This window comes from Arachis duranensis, chromosome 10 (genome assembly GCF_000817695.3).
Source record: "Arachis duranensis cultivar V14167 chromosome 10, aradu.V14167.gnm2.J7QH, whole genome shotgun sequence".
Lineage (NCBI taxonomy): Eukaryota > Viridiplantae > Streptophyta > Magnoliopsida > Fabales > Fabaceae > Arachis > Arachis duranensis.
The window spans coordinates 56,710,597-56,715,102 of NC_029781.3; the positions used below are offsets into that span (position 1 = coordinate 56,710,597).

At 32.8% G+C, this 4,506-nt stretch overlaps 1 long non-coding RNA gene across 3 annotated transcripts in view; it reads left to right on the forward strand.

Moving 5' to 3' along the window:
* Positions 1-3,948, forward strand: part of LOC110276285 (uncharacterized) — a 5,058-nt gene extending 1,110 nt beyond the window's left edge. The window contains exons 2-4 of one of the 3 annotated variants that reach the window (XR_002368892.2): positions 1,032-1,181; positions 2,192-2,306; positions 3,762-3,948. This is a non-coding gene — a long non-coding RNA (uncharacterized LOC110276285). Of the gene's footprint in view, positions 1-1,031; positions 1,182-1,387; positions 1,486-2,191; positions 3,308-3,761 lie in introns of those variants that run through there. The other 2 variants (XR_008004495.1, XR_002368891.2) reach the window with 2 other exon arrangements.
* Positions 3,949-4,506: the final 558 nt, after the last annotated feature.

The following is a 4,506-nucleotide window of genomic DNA, read 5'->3' on the forward strand; positions in this document are numbered from 1 at the left end:
CTCAATTTACTTTGTTCATGTTGTAGATCCTCTTCTCTAATCTCAATTAGTGTTTGTAATTGTTCAATTCTTATAGATCTTAGATTTAGCTTTGTTGTTTTGGATTCTATTGATTCATTGAAGATTTCTTTTTCATTGTTGTTCATTGTTGATTGTTGTTGATCTCTTGTGTTGAATTGCTTTGATTCTAATCCTTTTCTCTCCATTTTACTATGTCTTTCATTCTTGTCCTCCAAGTGTTTGAGAAAATGCCAACTTTAGATATGGAGTAGTATTCCCTCACTTGGCCTAGGGGTTGAGTCATTGGAGACACTTGAATAATGGATGTCAATTGTTGATTAAGAATTGAGGATTGCTAATTGACTTAGAGTGCATTAAAGCTAGACTTCCCTAGGGTAAGACTAGAACTTGTGACTCAAGTTAGTTACTTTTACTTGACTTTCTTCTATAATTAGGGGTTAACTAAGTAAAGCAACACTCCCTTGTTATCACAATTGAATGAAGCTATAGTGATGGGACTTCCAATGTTCAACCTTGGCCAAGGCTTCTAATATTGATTGTTTGTTGTTTTCTTTTGTTCACACTTTTATGCTACACTCTTTAAACCACAAAAGACCACTTAACCAATAGCATGCATCCTTGTAGCATTCCTAGGGAAGAACGACTCGGGACTAATACTCTCGATTATAGATTGTAGATTTGTTTGATGATGGATTTTGCGTCGGTTTAGACTATACTACGATTGATTACTTGAAAAATTTCTATACCGGCAAAAATTCATTTGTCAAAGCTCGTGATATGTAACATTAAAAATGTGTCAATATGCAACATTCATAAGTAAAACCCTCCATTTCAATTGTTATTGTGGTTTCTCACCCTCTTGCTGCTATTTTTATGATTAACTGCTATGTGCACAACATCACTGTTGGTCCAACTTGAAACCTCCAAAGTTGTAGTGTACTTATTTGTATGTTTGATGTCCTGTTTATTATTCTAAAAATATCTTAAGAGACCCTTGTTTTTCTGCTTAGGTCCATCCTTATGTTGCCACTGGAAATAAGAACTCTAAATTTGGCATTAGAAATGAGATGCTGCAGTGGTTTTTAGATGCTATAAAGGAGCATTCTAATGAGGTTAAGCTTGTAGGTGTCCACTGCCATCTTGGGTCAACAATTACCAAGGTATATCTTGAAACCTTGTTCCTTCCTCTTCTTCTGCTTTGTGACTTTTGGGTGTATTTTTCTCCTACCCAGTTTTGTCTCCCTTTGTTATGTGATTGTGCTTTCCTAGATATATTTACACTTCTACACTTGCATGTGTGGTTCTTAATCTCTGCTTAGATATAATTGTTGAAAACATTGTTGCATATTTTATTTTATTTTTATAGGTAGACATCTTTAGGGATGCTGCTGTTATTATGATCAACTACATTGACCAAATCCGAGATCAAGGTTTTGAAGTTAACTACTTAAATATTGGTGGTGGACTTGAACCAAGGGCATTTTGGACTGGATAGAAATTTCATATTATTAAGCTGCCTCAATCATATGATTACTATTTTTACTATCTTATGTTTTTTCTTTTCTTTTTTTTTATTATCTTATATTCAGTAAGGTTCATTATATTTCATGATTGTCACAAACTTGCAAAAGAAAAAGCCCCCAACCCTCTGTGTGTGGATGCTACTTATGTTTCTGTGTGTGTAGTTTGTGAAGTGCATCATTTATGTGTGTGAATTTGTGTGATGAAATAACAATAAGTTGTACCTTACACAATCTTTGATTTGCATTTCCTTTTAACATATAAGTGTCGTTGACTAGTTAAAACTTAAAAAGTATTTTCCTATGGTACTTTCCCTGCTTTGGTGTTAGGCAAGAGCTGATAGCAATTTTTTTAAGAAAAAGGTATGTTAATTTCAGGGTTAATAGTTAAAAACTTAAACCAGTCCTTGAAAGTTTAAGCATGTCTCAATTTAGTCTTCAATAGACCAAATATATCAAATTGTTGTTCTCGGGAAAATACATTTACAAATCAGATTAAGTACTGTAAAGAGCTCTGTGGCTAATTTGGTTTATTGATGTTGTGATACATCATGCATTTGGTTCATTTCTGTAAATTTTTGGTTTAGGGAAGCAAGCAAACTAGAATGGATCCATATTAGTTTATTGATGTTCACTGCCAATTTGCACAGGTATAAAATTATTGGTTCGTATACTGGTGTTAAGATTTGTAGCTGGACCAAGTCACAGCTTCGAGGACGGTGTGGTTGCTACAAGCATTCATTCTATGATAAAATGCAAGACACGGTAATCAGCTGTCTTACCTCATATACGGTATTAGATTAAGTTAGACTAGGCAACTTCTTTTCTTGCATAAATGATAACAAAAGAAATGTGCTTAGTGTATGTTTATTTGCCAGATTCTAGAATCCATCATCGGTTAGCATTCGTTAAGAGCTCATGTCTCACACTTTAGTTGAATTCACTTAACAGGAACAAGATTTTATTGTTAGCATTTTCCATTTTAAATTAACTTTTTAATTAACTAAATTTCTTGATGAAATTTAAAGGCGAAAATAATTTACAAAATTATATAAGAAACCTAAATTGTTTATTTTGGGAATCTCCTTATATCACAACAATAAAGTTTAATTATTCCATGGATTCTAATAATTTTAAAATTGAAGGAAGTGCAAATTTTAATTTTGAAAATTCGGCATTCATTATATAGCTTGCACTTTTTTAGAATTGAAGGTGAGAAAGAGAGTATCTTTTTAAGTATTATTCTTTTTCTTAGAAGTTTTTTTTTCTTTTCTTTTTCGTGCTTGCATAATAAATATCATTTGTTTGCTTGAACTGAATCTTGGGTTTGTTTGCTTGCTATAAGTTTTATTCCTGAACTGAATCTTATTAGTATTTATTTAAGTCTATTTTTTTTATTCTAGGCTTTTAATATTTGTCTTCTCGCTGTTGTTGCCGTTGCCACCTCTCTTGGTTTGCTTCTGCTGCGGTACTGCTGTTGCTGTTAGGGCACAGATTTAGTTTCTGGGTGCTAGGTGACTATTTTTATTTTAGTTTAATTTTAAAAACTCCCACAGCTTCTATAGAGGCAACTAAGCTAATGAATGTTAAGTTGTTATTACTTATTTGTTCTGTAATAGAACCTCTAAAATAAAATCACAAGTGGAATTTGTTTTACTATAATTTGTTCTTGTAGTGTACTGTTGACTGAATTTGTACTGCTGATTGCTTAACTATAATTTTTTCTATGCTTTATCTTCTCATCTATTTGTTGGCCTTGGCAAGTTTCCTGCCTCATTCTACTTTTAGGCTTAATATGTACTGGTGATTACTTAATTTGCTGCTTTGTCATGAGTTTTTCTTTCAATTTCCATAGATAAATAGAAAGAAATAAGTATATGTGTTTAATTCAATTATTGCAGGAGCTAACCTTTTATTTTTCTTAGTTTCTACAAAAATAAAGTATATGTTGAATTAGGATAGGTATGTGATAGTGCTAGATAAAAAAGTACCAAGGGGAGCATATGGTTGTGACATTGTATAGGGATTATTTCTTGTTTTTGATTTGTGTTGAATTAGGATAGGTATGTGATGGCTGAATATGTATTATTGCAGGACCTAATTAAAGTGGCCTTGCCATTTTCATATTTAATCAATTTGGATTTGGAATTGGATTTGTTGGACTTAATTAAAGTAGCCTTTATAACATGCACTAACTTCAAGTTATTTAAAATTCTGCAGGGCAGTGATAAAAATAATGGAGCTCATAATGGATGAACACACTACTCATGAAATTTGATATTTTGTAACCAAGGATAAGGAAATAGATATGTGACACTTTGAATTGTAATTTTTATTTTCTTTTTATGACTTTGATTTTTGGTACTTTGTGATCAAAGTCTACTTTTGTGGTGACAAGCTTATATACAAGGCCATTTTTTTATGGGGAAGTTTATATATATGTTTGATTGGTTGATATGGACAATGTAAAATTGGTCTTTGATTTTAAAATTATATATAAATTTTGCATGAAATAAATGAAAAAAAAAAATTTCTGATCGAATTTATGGCCATGCTTTTTAAGCGTGGCTATATCTTACTATTGGCCTCAACAGGCACGTTTAAGATATGTGGCCATAACCTGAAAATTGGCACGCTTTAAAAGTGACCCATATTCTACCCTATGGGCACGCTTCAAAAGCGTACCGATATGTGAACTTTTTGGTACGCTTTTCAAGCGTAGCTATAGGTTAACATCTATGGCAACGTTTTTAAGCGTGGCAAGAGATATAAGCGTGGCGAAAGAAAAAGCGTGCCGATAGATTTACAAAAGCGTGCCGATAGAGCAATCGGCACGCTCGCAGATGTGACCCTTTCAAAAGCGTACCGATAGTTCAAAAAACATGACGAAAAGCTATCGGTACGCTTTTAAGCACTTTTTGGCACGCTTTAAAAGCGTGGCAGAAAGCTTATTTTCTTGTAGTGT